Source organism: Drosophila mojavensis, unplaced genomic scaffold, assembly GCF_018153725.1.
Source record: "Drosophila mojavensis isolate 15081-1352.22 unplaced genomic scaffold, ASM1815372v1 contig_36, whole genome shotgun sequence".
NCBI classification, from domain to species: domain Eukaryota; kingdom Metazoa; phylum Arthropoda; class Insecta; order Diptera; family Drosophilidae; genus Drosophila; species Drosophila mojavensis.
The window spans coordinates 9297824-9317995 of NW_025318858.1; the positions used below are offsets into that span (position 1 = coordinate 9297824).

The 20172-nt window shown below is 36.1% G+C and overlaps 1 protein-coding gene and 1 long non-coding RNA gene across 3 annotated transcripts in view; one reads left to right on the plus strand and one right to left on the minus strand.

Annotated features, from left to right (window-relative positions):
* LOC6576411 overlaps positions 1 to 20172 on the minus strand; it is an 88938-nt gene that overhangs the window by 57244 nt on the left and 11522 nt on the right. The gene's annotated exons all lie outside the window — the stretch shown is intronic.
* Positions 19201 to 19838, plus strand: LOC116803874. 2 transcript variants are annotated; one of them, XR_006357108.1, is made up of 2 exons: positions 19201 to 19427; positions 19499 to 19838. It is a non-coding gene; the product is annotated as an uncharacterized LOC116803874 (long non-coding RNA). The 2 variants fall into 2 exon arrangements; XR_004363882.2 differs by having other exon boundaries at positions 19201 to 19421.

Below are 20172 nucleotides of genomic sequence, written 5' to 3' on the forward strand. Positions count from 1 at the left end.
TCAAATTGAATTAAAATTCAAAGCGCTTAATATAGCAGCAGAGAGAGAGAGACAGAGAGAGAGAGAAAGAGAGCGAGTGCGTGGGTGACAGAGCTAGCGAGGGGCGGGGCAATGGAGAGCGTGTGGCTGATGGCAGCCTTCAAGTTGTCGCATTTTTCAATAAACTAAACAATTTACGAAAATTGAAGTTTATCTCAATTGTGCAGCTGTTGTTGACAACATTCTGTCCAGCAGCTAACAAAGCACACACAGAGCCCCTCTCGCACTCCCCCATTCCCCCTTTCCACCTCTCTCACGCTCTCTTATGCTCTTTTGCCAGCTCGCACACAGAACTCAATTTGGCAATAAACTGAGCTACTGCACACTGCCTCCCAAACATATTCGCCCTCTGTCCACAATTCCACAGTTCAACTCGAGGGTTTTGGATAAAGCAGAGGGAAGTAACGGGATATCTAGGGAGTGGAATGGAATGGAATGGAATGGAATGGAATGGAATATGCTAAGAGGGATGGTGAGAGAGGGTTCTAGAAGTTGGCACAAATGCGCTTAGTTGCTTTATTGGTCAAGCTGTTGTGCGTGGATAAAAACCCTTTTAGTGCACAATTGCTATAAATTTGCTGTGGCCATTATATGAGGGGCAGAGCAATCGAGAGAGGGGGAGCATAGGAGCCGTAGATGTGGAGGGGTTTAGTTTTCAGCAGGGGTAAGTCGTTCAACGAAATGCTTCCATTGTCATGTGTGCAATTCTCCTTCACTCGTCCCCTACCTCGCCCCCGGCACCGTCACCCACACAGCATAGTCGATTGACGAACGAAGCTTATTTTAATCTCATTTGACAGTTCTGGCAAAAAGGCTACGAAACAGCTGTTGTTGCCTCCTGCTGCTGCTTCATTTACTTCTTCTTCTTCTTCTGCTGCTGCTGCTGCTGCTTTGAGTTTGACAAATGAACAATGCGAAAGGGTTTTTTCCATTGGCAAACTAACCGCCCTTCCACACCCAACATTTGGTTGCCCACCCATATCATATAATTTCACCATGATTAACTTTGAAATTTGCATTTAGTTTAGCTCTTGAGTTTTCTACGACCATTTTGTTGACCCACCGCATACGCAAATCCTTTGTCCTGCTGTTACTTATTGCTGCTACTCTTCTCTCTCTTCTTCTTCTTCCGCTTCTTCGTCTTCGTCTTTTTTGGTCAATTCTCTTGGGTTAATTTTGTAATTTTCGCACATGGCCTTTTATATGGTTCAACATAAAGATTATGGTCCTTGGGCTTTTGGGGCTTATTTGGTTTTTGGTTTTTGCCTAAACTTTATGCGCTCTCTCTCATGTTTAATTGGAATGGATTGTGTGCTGGGTCAATGGGCCAGCGGGAGTGGGCAGCTGGGCAACATTCCAGTTTTCCACACACTTTTCCAAATTATGTCAAATTGGTTTAAATTAACTACCAAGAGTGTGAACGCATTGAAAGAGTTTTTCGGTACATCTCACAATGGCCTTCAGCACTTTGCATCAACTTTTGCCCTAGGGCAGCAAATGAAATTTTCGGCCACTTTTCACATTGAATGATTATAATCAACTTAATGTTTATGAAAATGAATTGGATAATTGAATGAGCCGACAGCTTGTTTAACTCTCTCATAATCTATTTAGAAAGTTTTTATTATGCTTGCGGCACAAAGGCAATTGTATGTTTGAAGGAAATGGCAAATTGAAGGAAACAAATTGAGAAAATGTTTCAAATAATGTAAATAAGAGAAGGATTAGATATGATATCGATGTAACTTATATCTTGTGAAAGGTCTGAATGATTGGGAAAATTACAATTTCAAAATTAAATAAAAATTTCATCTAAATAATCTGTGTAAATAATACAAATTGTATTATTAAACCATATAAATATGATAAATATTTAAATTTATATAGTTATGTTATACAGATATTTTAAAAATAGAATATACATATTCTATATAAATGATGTAAACTTCACAATACTATATACTATAAGCTGAAATTTTATTTGTAAATATTTCTATAATCATATGTAGAAATAGCTCTCGCTCATCTCTTCATTTCACTCTATTCTCAATCTTTCTCTTTCTTACATCACTTTTAGGGCTTTAACATATACCTGCGATAGTTGATGCTTAGCTAGTCAAACACATACATATTAACACACCCACACACGAACACACACAACCGTGCAGCATCTCATAGCCAGCTACCCACATTCGCGTTCAATTTCCCAACTGAATCGAAGCCGTTGATATTTTTGCAAATAATTCGCACGATTTTCTATGCGAAATGCGCCCTGGTAACCCATATGCCCCATTTGAGGCGAGGGCACGAACGGCTTAGGCGGGGAGTTGAATATTGGGGTTCGGCTTGTCGAAACTTTGCGCATAAAATAACACAAGATAAATTGTTAATGTGTCTGTGGGGAAGCGATTAGCGGTAAACGTAGCGAGCTTATTTCGACTTTTCAGACGGCGCCTGAGAGTTTTGCTACGGCAGCGGTCAATGCGGCGTATGCGTAATTTGAATAATATTTTTCTAGCCCGAGTGAAATTCTAGATAAATGCAATTCAGTTGCCCACTTTTGTCGGTTCTTTTTATTTGGGCCAGTAACACAATCTTTCAGCCATTCTTTATCTGCTAACTTACTTGATAGTGAACTAAGTGGGATAATTGATTCACATAAAATTATGATTATTTACGCAGGCCTTACATTGAGAATATTTCCCAACAGAATAAGGACAATCATGTATATAAATACATATGTATAAACTCACTTATGTATATATGATGTATAATTATATATTTATAAATTTTTTCATATGCGACTCACATATGTATTCACAAAGTATCTCAGCTACCGTCAGTCAGTCAGTCAGTCAATCAGCCAATTCGTTAAACTCAACTGCCACAGGCAATTTATTTGGCTTTATATTGCCAGGCATTTTTATTGCACCACTCTCTTTCACTCTTTCTCTCTCTCTCTCTCTCTCTCTCTCTCTCTCTCTCATCTCTTTCCTCTCCAAGCATTCAAGTGCTCTCTGGCACAGCTTTACTTCAGGTCTTGCAATTGGCTAGGTGAAGCACACACGCACACATGCACACACACACACACTCTGGTTGCCTGGAGTCTGGTTTATTCAGGTGTGCAATTGGCAAATGCTGCTGCTGCTGCTGCTGGGGTAAATTGCAGCTGCAGCTCATGATAAATCGTTATTTATAATTTGTATTGTTATCGTACGATTTTCCCTTAAACCATTTTCCATGCCAATGGAAATTGTTAGCAAAGTGGCCATCAATGAAAATACCGAATGGCCAGCTCAAATGATGCTGCTGCTGCTGCTTCTGCAGTTACCTTCTTGATAGCTTCTTAAGTGAGTCTCCAGAAGCTGCTTCAGTGGCCTTAACTTCGTTTTATATATCTCAAGAAATTTATTATGCTCACAGATTGTTGTCTAGGCTTTAAAATCCAAGTTCGAAAGGTATATTGAAACTTTTCCTGATTTTATTTTGTGAAAAACGGATATTCTTTTATGTATACAAACTGTAGCTAAATTTCTATTCGACCACTTAAACAAACATTTCTGCACAATTATTGTGTAAAATGTTGCTAAAAATGAAATACAGCCACAATAATTTGGTGCAAAGCTCTTTAGAAATTAACCAAATTTGTAGGGCCAACAGTTTGTGTAAGCAAGACTCAGCTGAATCCACAGCCCCTGCACCACTTCAGCTGGCACTCAAATTACAGTAAATACCAAAACCGACTAAATAATTATTAGCTACGTAAATTTCAAAAAACCAAAAATGTACAAATTTACGAACCTGTCCAGAGGGTAGGCCAGAGGGGGGGCCCTTAGCTTAGCGTGCGGCTAGCTAACCTAATTTGAAGAGCAAACCTAATATATGCATAATTAAATATTTCACTCCCACACACACACACACACACACACACACACGCACACTATTCTCTGAGGCTAAAACTTTTATAGAGTTTTCATATGAGAAGTTACATAATTTTGATAGTCGAAAATTCCTGCATGGTTATTAATGAAAAATGTTTTTGCGGCTGCCAAAAACCGAAAAAGCTCAGCCAACTAAAGCTTCAACTTTATCTGGCAGCTACTTAAAGCGAAGCTGCAGCTGGAGGTCAGCCTCGTTTAGCTGCGGCATAAATAAATGCAACTGTCAGAGCCAGTCGAAAGCAACAGTAACTATAAAAACAACAACAACAACAAGAACAACAGCAAAGGGAGAGAATAAGCTGAATGCTAAAAGTCTGAAAGCTGCTGGCCAACTGTCAGCGTCGAGTGCAAGTGACAAGTCGGCAACTCTAAAAAAAAAAAACGAGGGTGAAAGCCGGATGCGTCTTCAAGGCAATGGAGGTCAAACTCAAGTGAGTGTGTGTGTGTCAGCCAATGTGAGTGCATTAGAGTGTGTGCGCCTAGGTAAATATGGAGTTAGGAGTGTGCCAACGTTTAATGATACCCTGTAATCTCTGAAAATATTTACATCTGTTTTATATAAATAAAATAAAATAAAACGAAAAAATAAAAATAAAATAAAATATATACAAATATGTTTTTATTTTCATTTTAAAATTGGATTACCTCTTCATTGATACAAAAGAAAAAATAATAATAAAAATAATAAATAAATCAAATAAAAAATAGTATAAAGTAAAAAATTTTTTAATTTATTTACTATCATTATTATTGACACTTTTATAAAATTCTACAATTTTTTTTTTTTTTTTTAAGTGTGAACAAAATAATTAATTTAAATTAAAATGTAATATTTTTTATGTTTAATTTTTTGTTAACAGATTTAAACATTGTTAAATGACTCAGTACAAATAATAAAAAATATTTATGTATTTAATTAACATTTTGTTTATTCAAATAAAATGTTGTACACAAAGTAATGGAAGGCAAAAAAAAAAAAAAAAAAAAAAAAAAAAATAATAATAATAATAATAATAATAATAATAATAATAATAATAATAATAATAATAATAATAATAATAATAATAATTTTTTATTAATGCCTACTTATAGAATATTTTAATTTTATTATACTTTCGAAACACCCCAATTCCTTTTTTATTTTTATTTTGACCTCTGAAATATTCAACCAAAATCCAAATCAATTCTACGTTAAACCCACTCATTATCATCGCAAAAGACTTTTAGCCAACTGCAGGGCATCTTCTAGTCCATCAGATCTCAATTAGCACACTCCTTTGTGCTTAGGTCTTTAGTGGCAGCGCTGGTTGGCTTTTTATGCCAGCGACTCGCGTTTTGGGCTCGTTCGTTCGTTCGTTCATTCGCGTTGAACATATTGTGCATGCCGCTGCCACAGACTGTTGCATAGTTCTGTGCACTCGACTGCGCCTGAGTGACTGCGCCTCAAGTCCCCGCCTTTGAGAACCCACTTCCTTTGGCTCACCACCACCGCCAGCACCGACCCCGCCCATCTGTGCACAAAGAAATTACCTAGCCAAAGTTGCGTAGCGAATCAGGCGTAAAGCAGACAAAGAAAAGTAGCTTCAAGTTGCCTGACAGATATTATTATTTATGTTGCTCTCTGGGTCGCCATTCACTCTACCTCTCTCACTCTCTCTCTCTCGCTTATCCGATTCGGAACATACTTTCCCTCTCTCTCTCTCTGTCTTTCTCTTTTTCTTTGCATGGTTGAGTGCGCTTTTAAGTAGAAAAACGCGAAATGGAAACGCTCATTACTCATGCGAGTGCAGCGCGGGCCAAAGGCAAAAGTTTTTGAAGTAAACTAGCAGCCAGTGTTGGGAAAGTCGCAAAAGTATGCACAAAACTGCATAATAAGTTAACTGCTATAATAGCAGTTAATATATATGTATTTGTATATATGTCGAGCTATCGAAACTTGAAGTGTCCAGTGTTGCAAAAAGCAAATAAATCATTCTTGCAAGTAATTTGAATATATTAAAATCAAATATTTGGAGATATTTCTCTCAAATTATCTTACAGCAAATTTTGTAATTCATTGCAAAACATATTAATTTAAATTTCTGCAGCTTTAAGAGCTCTACTCAAAATTTTAATATTATTCATATGGGCTTTTGGGGTTCGAGAGCCGATGAAAACTATTTAAGTCTGCCAGTGACAGGCCCTGGGGCAAATCAAATAAATCACATGCTCGCGTCTAATTAAACTTAAGCTGCGACCCTTAACACTTGAGCTTTTACCATTGTTTTCTGTCCTTTCGTCCTAGCGTTCGCTCGTCCTCTCGTCCTCTCGTCCTTTCGTCCTTCTGGCCTATTGCCCTCGCTGGGCCGTGCCGTGTTGTATGCCGCGTGCTCCCGCACACACATCAAGTGATTTGCATAAGGCGTTTACTTGGATACACCAACGCCTACAAATGCCAAAGATCAACCGGGGAGCCATTCCAGGCTACATGTCGTACCCAACACCCGGGGCGCCGACGACATTCGAATGTGTCTATGCATATGAGCGCAACTCTCTGCTCTCCGCCCCAAAACGCACACCCACAACCGCACACTCATACATATGTACTTCTTCTGCTCCTTCTGCTTCTCCTACTTCTTCCTCTCTTTCGCTTCCTTTCCAAACTAGCGGCAACTGTGTCACGCGCACTTTTGCGTCATGTGTGCCAATTAAAGCCATGCCACGCCCCTGCCAGTAGCGACCAAAAAAGAGCAATAGCAAGGAAGGCTTTTGAGCTCGACTAGAAGAATTTAGCTTATGCCCTCACTTGCTTTTGCTGTAAAACTAACTTGAGCTTATTGCTGATATGCATTAATCAAGCAACAAGATTTAAAATTTGAATTGTTCCGATAGATTTGTTTTAGATAATTGGTGTTTGCATTACTTGGTAAAAAATATATTTCGTATGAGCTTAAATGTGCTTTAAAAGCTCTTAAAAATCTTAAATTTCTTTTGTACTACCATTAAAGTATATCGTGGGATACCATATACCAAAGTAAACCAAAAATCTATTTAGGAACAGCGAACTGATTTAAACAGAATTGTTCTGAGAAAAGCTTCTACTGACGAAACTTTAAGTTCTTTTTCTACTTGCAATTTTTTAAATATTATTTAAAGTGTTAGCTGCTTTCGGAATTTGTTTTAGTTAGCTAGAGGATGTGACAGCTATTAAGTTGCTTTATTATATTTTATGCTAATATCTATTAATATATATATATTGAAGTCTCCCTCTTTATAATGATTTAAAAAAAAATATATATATGTAATAAAATAGATCAAAAAAGAATTAAAAATAATATAAGTAATTAAAAAATAAGTAAATACATAAAATAAATTAAAAAATAAAGCAAATAACATATAATAAATATATAAATGAAATAAATGAAGGAATAATTTAAAAAATAAAAATAAATTATATTAAAGAAATATTATAAGCTATGAGTTATTCAAACAAGTCAACAACAAGTCAACTCTTCATCTCATAGAGTATAGGGTATTTAAATATAAGTAGCTTTGCTTGCTGCTGCTGCTCCAGCTTTCTGCTGCGACTAACTGTAGTCAACTTTTGCGCCCTGCTTGTTGTGCGCGTTATTAGCTGTCGTTTATTTTACACAAGTCGTGCTAGGCGGGGCGAGGCAGCTGGAAAGGGCGAGAAGGCGGTGCCAGGAAGTAGGGGTTTAGCTAGAGTTTGAAGCTAGTCCCGCTGCTTCAAAGTTCTTGTGCTGAGCAAATTTCTCATGTCGTCGTTTGCAATGCGGACCAGCAACAGCAGTCGGCTAACTACTAGCTCCACATCCCAAGCACCTTTTCCTCTCTTATTGGCTGCATATGCCTGGCAGTCACTGTGTTGCCTCTCGAAATGCTCTCGCTGGGCTGCAGACATTTCGGTCCTTAAACATTTAAAGTCATTAGTTGCTGCAGATCCTTAAGCAGCTGAACTCGCGTGCCCTGCTTGAGTACAGGAAGTGCAGCAGACTTTTAAATATAAGCAAGCTCGCCCAAAAAAAGCATACACACACACGCACTCTCACAAAAAATAAAGAAAGTAAAGCCAATGTCAGACAGAGTAAATTTCATGGGGGCAAGTGCAAAAAGATTGTCGTAAGGCGAAAATTGCTAAAGAAAAACAAACAAACAAATGGCAAATATTTTTCTAATGTCTGATGGCAGCTGCCGAGGCACGAAAGACAGAAAGACAGAAAGAGAGATAGAGAGAGAGAGAGAGGCAGAGAGAAAAAGTGCTACAGACCGAGAGAGTTTGTGAGAAAAAGCGACGCTAATGAACTATGAAAATAGCATATGCCATAGCAAAACAGAATACAGCAAGCAAAGTAAAGTCTGTTGCGTGACCCAAGCTGGAAAACAATGGATAGAAAGTTCAATATTGAACTTAAATATTGTAAGCGTGAGAGCTTTGAAAGAAGATCGAGGAGTTTTGAATAATATAGGAAATTTTAGCCTGAATGAGCTCTTGAAAATTATGAATTTATAGGAGTTGAAGTATATGAGTTGATCATAGTCAATTTTTATGGGCTATCCAGTTAAGTTGTATATTTAAATTGAGTTGAGCTGAATTTTGGAGTCATTAACTAATTAACTCGCTTAGTTAATTGCCCCATTTAAGTGATGAGTTCATGTAAGGCATATTATTTTTAGCTGATCATGATGATGCCTTGATCGATATATATATAATAATAAATTATATTATTATAATATTTAAATAAAATAATAACTTAGAACTCAAAGTAAAATGATGCAAAAATTGCTGAAACGATCAAATTGATTCTTTTCAGCTTATTAAATAAATTAGTTAAAAATCTGTTTTTTTTTCTTTTTTTTTTCTATATCTATTCTATGTCATGTATACTAATGCAGTTTATTTTGAAATCTATATTGTAGAATGATCCCACAGTGCAGCTTTATTAATTGTGAAAACAAAAACAAGGGGCAACAGGGGAGGCGAAAGAAAAGTGAGTTATTCGTGGGCTTCCGCTTGCAGCAGCAGCTGCTGCTATTGCAGCTCTTTCGTATATGAAATGAGACAAGTGACAGCAGCTGCCACAAGGGGCAAGGAGCAAATGCTAATGCAACGAGTTACGCAGCTGTATATCTGCCTGTGTATATGTATGTGTGTGTGTTTGTGTGTATGGCAAGTGGCAGTGCAATCGCAATCGTTTGGCTGAGTCGCTTGGTCAAGTAACTCGATTCTGTGGCTGGTTGGCCCTTGGACTGTTTTGTAATTTATATGCGCGTGTCGATGTTGTCTCTGTCTTCCCCGTTATCCTTGTCCTCCTTGTCGTCCTTGCTGTCGTCGTCGCACTGGCTGCAGCTTGCTTGTAGTGTAGCAACCGCAACGAACGAAATCTGACAGGAAGCATTTTTGTGACAAGCGCACAAGTTTCACGCTTCAATGTGCAGCAGAATGACAGCCCACGGGAAGGGTGTCCAAGAGTTGCCAGGAGGGCGCGAGAGAGGGAGAGAGGGGTGGGAAAGCATCTCAGTGTCTGTGTCAAGGGGCAAGCGTCAACAGCAAATGAAAATGGTTGAGTGACCTATGGCACAAGGGGTTTGGGTGGAGCTGATAGAAAATGAAAAGCACAATATGTTTGGGATTTGTTTTCTCTAGTTTTACTCTATTTATTTATAAATTTTGTATTTTTTTATTTTACCAGCAGCGGGTTGCAAGTGGCGAGAGCTTGACATTGATGGACGCAATGGCCACCTGATAAAGTGAAGCAGCAACGATAGAGACAGAGACTCAGAAGGAGAGAGAGAGAGAGAGAGAGAGAGAGAGAAAATCTGATAAAAGAGGTCAACTAAATTGAAGCAGTTGACCTAAGTGGCTTATGATGAAATGAGAGAGCAACAAAGCAAAATTTAACCTCAGGATAAACTCTGTGTAATGCTAAGCCAAATATGAAAAAGGACAACCGTAAAGAGAGAGGGAGAGACAGTAAGCAGCAGCTTATCTAAATAAGATTGACATAAGTTGTTTCGTATGGAAAATTTTATATTTACTCAAATTTTGCTATTCAAAAATGTTTTTGAAATATTTAATGTTAAGAAAATAACTAGTCTAATATTTTAGTAAAACAACGACCATTTCCCATGAATGTAAATGCCTTTCTAAAGAGGCAATAGAACAATTTTAAGTTTCTATTTACACCTAAGCAACTTTTACTACTAAATATAAAAAGAATAATCAAAACCTAAAAAAAAAAACAATATCTGAAAGATATGAAATCTTTAAGAAGGGTAAGGCTGCATATTAGACTGCTACTGTATAACCTACGCCCCTCCTTCGAAAGGTAACAAAAAGCAGCTGCTTAGTCTGCCTGCTGAGGGAAAGTATCAACAAATATTAAACACATGTTTGCCTTCATCAGACATTAAACAACTTTTTCAACACAAGAATTCCTTCTGCTCGACTACGACATAAACATATTAAGAGCACACGCGGCGCTCATTGTAAAAGTTTGCTGTTTAAAGAGAGAGAGAAAGCCTCAAATGGGCTTTCTTTTTTCTTACCTTAACTGAGGTACAACAAAACTTTTAACCATTTTAAGCTGGCGACAATTCTTGGTTACTTGACTTTTTTTTTTTTTTTTTTTTGTCTACCCTGCTTTCCGTTCCAGTTTACGTTCAGCAGCAGAAGCAGCTTCTGCTGCAGGACGGCGGCGTCTCCTGCTGCTCCTGCTGCCGTGTTTGTTATTATTATTCAGTTACGCGCTGTTTATACAGGCGAGATATTCATACATTCATGAATGTATATATATGTATACAGCTACATATATACATGTATATGTATATCTATATAATGCACGTACTCGTATCTTCTTTTGGCTCCAGCCCAACACACACGACGCTCGGCGAGAATTTGCATAAACACCAACTACAACAACACCAACTACAACAACAACAACATATATCTGCTGGGAAGCATCCGTAGATAGCGCAACGCGACTTGGTTTACTTTTAAATTTGTATTATATGCATTTATATATATAAATATATGTAAAAAAAAAAAAAAAAAAAAAAAAAACCCATATGTAATTTTTTTTTTGTGCTCCTGCATTCTTGTACATGTTTATAAAATTGTCTAAATTCCCACAAGTTGATTTAAACTTTCTTCCTTCTTTGCTCTGTAAGCGCCACCAAAAGTTGTGCCTTCATTTCATTCTTTGTGACTACGATGCAAATATACCCTATAATTTGTTCGCTTCAAAGAGAGTTGAAAGAGCAGCAGAGAAAAATTGATGTAAGTCAATGTTATAATAAATTTCTACATATTTTAAAAATATATTTGCATCAATTTGCTTTTACTAAAATCCTAATGTTAATTTCATTCACAGAGCATGCAGCAGTCGTTGCTGTTTGCATTTACACTTCAGCAATTTCGGTTGTTTCTATGGGGAGTCGCTGCGAGTCGTAGTCGGTTCGCCTTTGGTTGGTGCCACGTCGCGTATACGTTATGCTTTTTACACAATTGTTATTATTGTTGCTCGGCGGATTTCTTTGCGAAGCTGTATTTGTATTTTCCTTTTTTTGCACACGTGTATCACATATATACATATAAATATACATATATATATTTTTTTAGTCTAGGGCATTGCAATACCGCCAGGAAATGCTAAAAATGCACTCAGGTATTGAGCGTGTGTGTATGTGAGAGAGGATGTGTTATGTTGCTTGTTTATTTATGCAACTGTGCCAAAGGATTGGGTTTTGGTTTTGGTTAAGGTAAAACACGATAAGAGCATGTTTTATGTAATACTCCCATATCATCGTATCGAATATCTGAAATGGAAAGCGAAGTGATGAGAGCGAGAGCTAGAGCGTAAAGGCAACCATCGACAAATTGCCGGAGACAATTGAGCTGAGAGCTGCAAGAGCCGAAAGACTGTAAATAAGCCCACCAAAATGAGCGAAATGAGACAAAGAGTGCATGGAAATTTAGAAAGTTGAAGATGTGAAGTGGAAATAGAGAAAACTAAGGCAACTGCTGCAATGATGATGTGAATATAGTGGAGAGAGGGCTTCTTGAGGGCAAGCAAGATCTTTTTCTTATTTTGTGCAGCATTATTTTTGTTTAGCTGGAAGTCTTTAATATTGAATGAAATATAGTGAATTGGTAGAGCTATGAACTATATAGAGGGGTGCTATATATCAGAAGAGTGAACTGAAATTAATTAAAATTAATAATTAATTAAAGCTGTTCACTAGGCTGCATTAACTATAAGTCAAAGATTTTAAAGCGTCAAATAAACATAAATTTATATAAAAAAAAAAAAAAAAAAAAAAAGTTGAAGGACAAATATTATTTGTATAGAAAGAATTTTCATTATTTTTAATTTTATTTATTTATTTTTATATAATATTTTAATAATAGCTTGAATTTCATTACAATAAATTACTTTCGATTAATATTGAATAGTAACCCCAATAAAAAACATTTTCCTGTAGTCACGCAGCAAATTCAGACATGAGACTCGACTGGCAACAAGTGCGAAAGAGATAGCATGATGAAAAATTACTTTCGCATTTGCCTCTTTTTATATTTCTCTTCTCAGTCCATACAGAGCACATATAATCCACTTATATCTAATTTATTTATCTACTTAACATCCATTGTTTAGTGCCTCACACACACACACACACACACACATACACTTTTACTATCTTTGCCAGACTCGCAAAATTAACATTCACTTGTGCACACCCACACACACACTCACACATTCTCACTCGCATTCGTTGCTTTAACCAGCCAAGCACTTGGCTCAAGTGTTTGCTCACTTTGCGGGCCGCAACCTCTTAACCTGCCCGCAACACCTCCCCGCGCACCGCGCACCGTCCGTTGCGACCTTATCACTTGGCCTCTCTTCTTTTTGCATTTTGCCCTATGCTTGGTTAACGTTATAGCATGCGCCTCTTTTTCGTGTTTTCCTCAGCTTTTTTCACTCGCTTTCTCTTTATTTTTCTCTTTTTTTTGTTTTTGTTTTTGTTTTTTTTTTTTTGGTTTGCTTTTGTTTTGGTGTCGTGCTAAGCCTGCTCTGGCATATGTTTCCCACGCCCTTTGCCAGTGTGTTGCGCTTGTTGTCTTTTCTCTGCTCTCTCGCTCTTTTTTTTCTGCACTCCCCTCCCTCTCCCTACTGCAGCCGTCACCCTTTGTGTCTGTGTGGCGCCTTTCACTCACTCACTTTATTTGCGCGCATGCATCATAAGGGTTTAATGGATTTGTTGCTGGCCTCAAGAGATGCTTCTAGTGTGCTATCATCTCTTAGCGAACGTCGCGTCCACAATTCACACGCCCACATTTTGTTTTTCCCACATAAACACACAGACAGACACACACACACACACACGCACATACACACACACACTCAATGATTATCATATTACGCACAGCCTTTGCCCCTGCTTATGGTGTTTATGACTTTATTTTGGCTACCTAGTCGAGCAGTTAATACATTTTTATAGACTTGCCAAACTACTGCCACGCCCGTTTTGTCTCTCACTCACACACACACACACGCACACACAGTGAGAGAAGCACTTTACAGGTCTGTCATTCTATTAGCTTTTCGCGTGCTTTGTCATTGCCGTTAATAGACTTACTTTTCCTCTTACACTTTTATGGAATGTTTCGTTACTTTTTTGCGCCTTGGTCTTAGAGCTTTCAGTTTTGTGGCTGTTGTTGCCGGCGCCATTAAGACGTCGACACTCTGTTGTTGTTGTTATTGTTGTTGTTGTAATTGCTCAGCTGCGCATGAGACTCAGGTGCGAGTGCTGGCTATAAAAAGCGACAGAAAAAAAGATAAGCAACGCTGCGTATACGTAATACATAAATCAAACAGCGACGACGTCTATTCAAAAAATCTTTAAGGTGACTGTTACTGCGGTGAATTGTTAGGAATTCAGGTAGCTTTGGTAATATTTAAGGAAAATCTGAACGGCTTGAATGCCAAAAACTGACTAAAGTATGTCAAACATCATAGCCAACAAGAAAAACATTCAAATCATTTCTCATTTATTCACATAACATTCCTTTCCAATTATTCACAAAAAATGTAACAAGCTTTATGTACATATAAATTCTAAGGCAAGATAGCTTTTGCTTTATTAAAATTACATGTTCTCAATTATAAAAAAAATAAATAAATAAATAAATAAAAAAAAAAAAATAAAAAATATATATATGCCCTAAACTTTAATAAACATTTTTATAGACAATACCAAACTCTGAAATGGCTGCAAAATGATTTTCAAAATGTTGATTTTCCACTCCATTTTCTGCGCAATTTTGCTTGTGTCAAAAATTGCAGCTTTTCATTTGCGTTTGCTGCAGCAGCAGAGATTTTCTGGGCTCGGGGCTAGGCTTTGGCTGGGTTGAACAACATTCGAGTGCAAGCTGAAGCCAGCTATGTCGTAACCCTGTTAGATGAGAGAGAGAGAGAGAGAGAGAGAGAGAGAGGGATAGATCTAGTGCAAAGTATATGCTATAGTTTGTAGCTGTCTTTAGCACACATCAAAAGCATTATTAACAGGACTACAAGCACAGAAACAACATACACACACACACACACACACAAACACACAGAGTCAGGCGAACGGGGCATAGGATAACAGAAAAGATGCCTGCGAGCAGGCTCAGTAAATCCAAAACATGTGTCCTTACTGGATGGCTTGGCTTCTGTATGTATGTGTGCGTGTGTTTATGTGTATTTATGAGCCATGGCATACACACACACATTGGCAGCCACATCAACTGCTTTTGGCGTGCATTAAGTGGCCTTAGCCAGCCCACAAGGACATGCTTTTTGTGGTCTTTCAAATATTTAGGTATATATATAAAGAATATATATATAAAGAATATAGCATATGTGTATGTACACATGAGTATGTATGTATTTGCAGCCCATAGTCTATTTTACATTTAAGGTGTCTGCATGGCGCATAAAATTTATATTAGTCTGGCTGCTTCGCTCAGCAAATAAAATAATATTAAAAGCAATTGCTGCCAGTCTGATGCAGAAAATTCTCAAATTTAGTTTCGCGTTTTTCTCTTGCTGGTTTTTATATACATATATATATGTTTTTTTTTCTTCTTCTTCTCGCTTCTATTTGAGTGGCTAAGCAGCTTATAAGAGCAGACCTCATTTAATTGAGTATATTAGCTGAGCGAAAGCAGCTTTAACATAAATGAAAATTACTCAAGAATAAGCTATTAGACATTATTAAATGAATGCGCATATGCACGAGAGCAGTTGAAAATGCTGAAAATGCTTTAACTGAAAATGGTAAAGCTACATATGTGGGAACTTATTTCAAAGAAATATTATAAAAAAGGTCAAAATTTGTATGTGTGTGAAAATTTTAATACAAATATTTATGTTTAAGAGAATGAAAGAAGTAATAATATTGATGAAATTATTACTATTAACATAAGACTATAAGTTATTTATTTAATATAAATATTCTTTGGCAGGATTCGGTAATATATTTTTATTTTTAAATTAATTTTGCAGTTATTAAGTATATATAATTATTATTTATATATATATTTTTTTAATATAGTACTGTAAATATTCACAGCAAAAAAAATGCATTAAAAAAAATTGCATTTTATTTAAAATAACGAAAATAAAATAGATTAAAAAAATACTCAATAATATTGAGTAAAATGTTTTGTATAAATATTATTTTGTAATATTTTTTTGCAGTTCTTAAAAATTTTACTAATTATGAGAAAAATTCTATTTTTATTTTATTTACTTTTTTATGTATTTATTTATTTCATTTTATTCATTTATATATATATACATATATATATATTTTTTTTTTCGTTTTTTAATGTTTTCTTTTAAAGATATACTGCTTCTATATACTCAATTAATCGCTATAGAAATTCCGAATTGATCAATTATACTTTTTCAATAATTAGTTGCTCTTGGTATAGACACTCTCCCTTGTAACAAGGGAGAAAAAGTGCAGCCCCTCTAATTATTTCCAAAGAAACAGAAATTGGGTTAACGAAGTGGCGTCTAGCTACTGGAGCAGACATGCTTAGAATTGGTAACAGATGTCACGGAATGTGGGTTAAATAGAACCCAAAGAGAAACACATACTCAGACCTGTGCATACGCATATTTGCACAGCTAAAAAGTTGGCAACGACTTATGCGAATCAATTCAAATTCAATGCGATTCCTCGCAATTAGCGCAAGGTCTGAGAAATGCCTCGTGCAATTTCCCTCTGCGCAGACAACACTTGGACGACTCGATAACCAAGTCAACTAGTTGCAACTTGAGCCGTTGCTCGTTAGTTGTGCCTCGGCACTTTTGGCCTGATCCGCCGCCGCCTGCTTGTCGAGTGTCGCCTGACACATTCTCAACGCTCGCTTTGTCGGCGACTTTACAAAGATTGCAACGTCGACAAGTTTTGTGGCAGGTGACGAGGCAGGGGCAGGGCGGCAGGACTGCAGGAGCTGTGGCTGTAGCGGTAGCTGGAGGTGCATTCAAATTAAATAGCATTTTGATGAATATTGATTGATTGCTTGCTTGTTGGCAGGCTGGCTGGCTGGATGGCAGGCTGGCTGGCTGGATGGCTGGATGGCTGGCTGGCTGGCTGGCTGACTGACTTGCGCCGCCTTGTGGCAAATTAAAAGCAATTGGCGCTATGGCAAATCGAAAAACTTTTACCCCCAAAAACTTTGGCCTTGTAACTGAGATAGTCGAACTGCAGTTGCAATTTAATTTGCCAATGCACACACATACATGTATCTATGTATATGCATATATATGTAGACAAGAGAGTTATCCAAAAAATTTGTTAATCAACAGTTGTTTGTTTGAAGCGCGGCAGAAACTTCGAATTCGGCAAAGCGAATATTCAATGCGGTTACGAAATGAACTTTCATTCAGACTGATTTAAGTTGCTAAATTTTTGGATTGATTTAAAGCATTAAGTGACGTTGGAAACAAGTTCGATATTAGCTATAAATATATATTAATATTTATAAACTATTAGTTTATATATTATGCAAAAAGATTATGTTGTGGTATGATAACAAAACAATTGCTGAATATATATACATATATTGAATATTAAATATATATTTCATAGTTAAGAAATGTTTAAAAATCTCTGCTGATAAGCAATTGCAATAAACAACTAAAAATACAGTAATAAATAAAAGTTAATTTATATTTAAAAAACTTTTCAAAGATCTCTTTGCTTATACAATTATCTAAGTAATAGAAATAGAGATAAAGTTATATATTCTTATAAAGCGAACCGCTGTAATTTATATAATAATTCAGCATTAAGTAGCGAGCAAGTTCGCTCGAGGACATTACGCAACGGAGTGCTGCGGATTGTGTTGGTGTTGGTGTTGGTGTTCGTTACACTGCGAGTTGCTGCAACCGGAAATGAGTAAACAAGCGTCAAATAGTGAAAACACAACAACGACAACTCCAACTGCAGCTACAACAGGGCGCCAGACCGAGCACGACGACAGTGTCCTTACGAAAAATATAAATAAATGAAACATTAAACAAAACTACGACGACGGTGGCGATGGCGATGGCGATGGCGAGGGCGAGGGTGAGGGCGACGACAACAATGGACAAAGGCCCTTGTGGACTGCTGCAACAGTGAAGTATCGTGGAGTGTGGCGCGTGCATAAGGACTTGAATGCGGACGGCAGCGCAAAGATGGCGAAAAATGAGCGAAGACAACAACCGGATATCCGGCAACTTTATAAGCAGCCAGCAGGCAGCGCCACAAAGGACAATCAGACACCAGCACAAGCAATGCGAACAGCGAACAGCGAACTGCAACCACCGCCACCATCGCCACCATCGCAGCCATCGCAGCCATCGCCACCGACAATGTAGTTTATTTTAACTTTTGATTTCCGCCTTTTTTGGTATGCCGAGTACTTGCTGCAGCCAGCAGCTGCGCACCGCTGACCTGGCAGCCTGGTCAGCTGCAAGCACACTCATTCAGCACAGCGTTCAAGACGCCAGCAGACGAGCGCCGGCATTAAAAATGAATTAAACTTGCGTTACTTCTCAACCTGATATCTCTCAGTTCCTCCGCTCATGCAACGGACTATATAATATGCAACATGGGGCGCTGCAAGCGAGCAGCACGCAATTCAATTTTCACAATGTCTCCGAATGTCAAAGGCAAAATGTAATATATCAAAAAAAACTTTATTATTAAATTAAATTAAATTAAATACTAGTATTAAGTTAAAAGAAATACCTCTATAAAGATTGAAGATGAATTTAAAACATTTATTATTTAATTAATGTATGATTAAATTAAATCAAATATAAGTATTAAAATATGAAAAAATTATGTACATTAATTAAATAATGTTATTATTTCAAATGTCAATGTATTGGAGACTTTATTACCTAATGCAATTAACTACTATTATCGAATTAAAGAAATCCCATATTAAATATTAGTATTAAATGAAAATTAATTACACATAAAATAATGTTCCTTATATTAACTGCATTATTTTATAGTTAAAATAAATTGAATATTATTAATAAAAAATGGCTTTACTGTTTAATTAAGTTTAGCATGTATTCGAGTATATTATTAAATATTATTAAATGAAATGATATAAAATAAGTCCCTCATTAAATATAATAAACTAAATGATAAGAAAAAAAAAAACTACATTATTTTGTCTAAACATACTATTAAAATTAAAAATCATTCAATCAAAGCAGGCTTTCATCTCATCTACAGTCAAAGTAGGCTTTGACCTCATCAACCCAAATTCTATTTCATATGCCCAGCCCCAACTCCAGATTTTATTCAGTACACATTTTGGACCTACACAGACAACACCACAAAAAACAAAAAACAAAAATTTTAAAACATTTGGAAAGTCAACAAAAAAAGTGAAATAAAAAAAATTGAAAAAAAAAAATATAAATACATACACACCAACCAAAACAAAACATTTGACAGATCAACAAAAAAAAAAACAAAACAAAAAAAAATTATATTTCTCGTTTATGTGTTCTTCAAACTCAAATATACATACTGCTCACTCTACTCGACTTTAAGCGCAAAGTGTAACTTTTTATAATTTTATAAAAAAATAATTTAAAAAACGAAAAAAAAAAGAAAAATATAAAAAAAAACACGTTGCTAAATAAAAAAAAATTGTAAAACAAATTAAAAACTAAAAAAAAATATATATATATATGTATGTACCATATATATATGTACTATATACATAAATATAAGACAAGTAACAGACCTTCAATAAGTACCAACACAATATTTTGATGAATGATATCTCCGATTTTGGTTTCCGTGTGCTAATACAATGATATCGGCAGAGAATTTATACCCGGCTTGACATACACACAACTGGATATTACTCGGACTGTAAGTGTAAGATTTATTCTAAAAGTAAACCCATATATATTTGAAATATCTAATGTGCTCCCTCTTTCCTTTTTCAGTGACTAATATATACACGTACAAGTTCAGAAACGCAAACATGGATTTTGATTAGGACGATGGCGAGTTCGTTGCTTATCTTTAATCTACCATCTCACATTTATGCATGAGTTCTTGGCTATTATACGAACGCCTGGGAATCATCTCGATCTATCTTTATTCCAAGGCTTCAATGATTCAATAATGCTACACTGTCATCTGTTTCACTTGTTTACGCTCAGTGGCTTCTTTCGAAAACTGAACTGGAATAGTTTTCTGGTATAAAATTTATTGTTTGTTCGGATGGTGGAGTTGTAAATTCTGGTATCAATTATATAATAAATGACCTTTGGCTCTAAAAAATGCGTTTGAATTTTATTTTATTTGATTTAAGTCCTTAAGAGAAAGATTATTGACATTTAGCTTACAAATTAACTATTATTAAATTAGAAATTCAGTTTGTGCATGTTTTGTGGGGCATTTTATATATATGTAATGCATGTAATATGCAAGCTTATAATTTTTTTCGGTAGCTAATAACATTTGACAATCGATAAAAATCAATAATTATACTTATATTTCTTGAATTCGTTTTTTAGGGATATGAAATGATTATTTAACTTATTTTAAATAAAAGACTATTATTTTGAGAAATTGTTTAAAGAAATACACTTTAAAAGTTGTTCAACAAATAAAA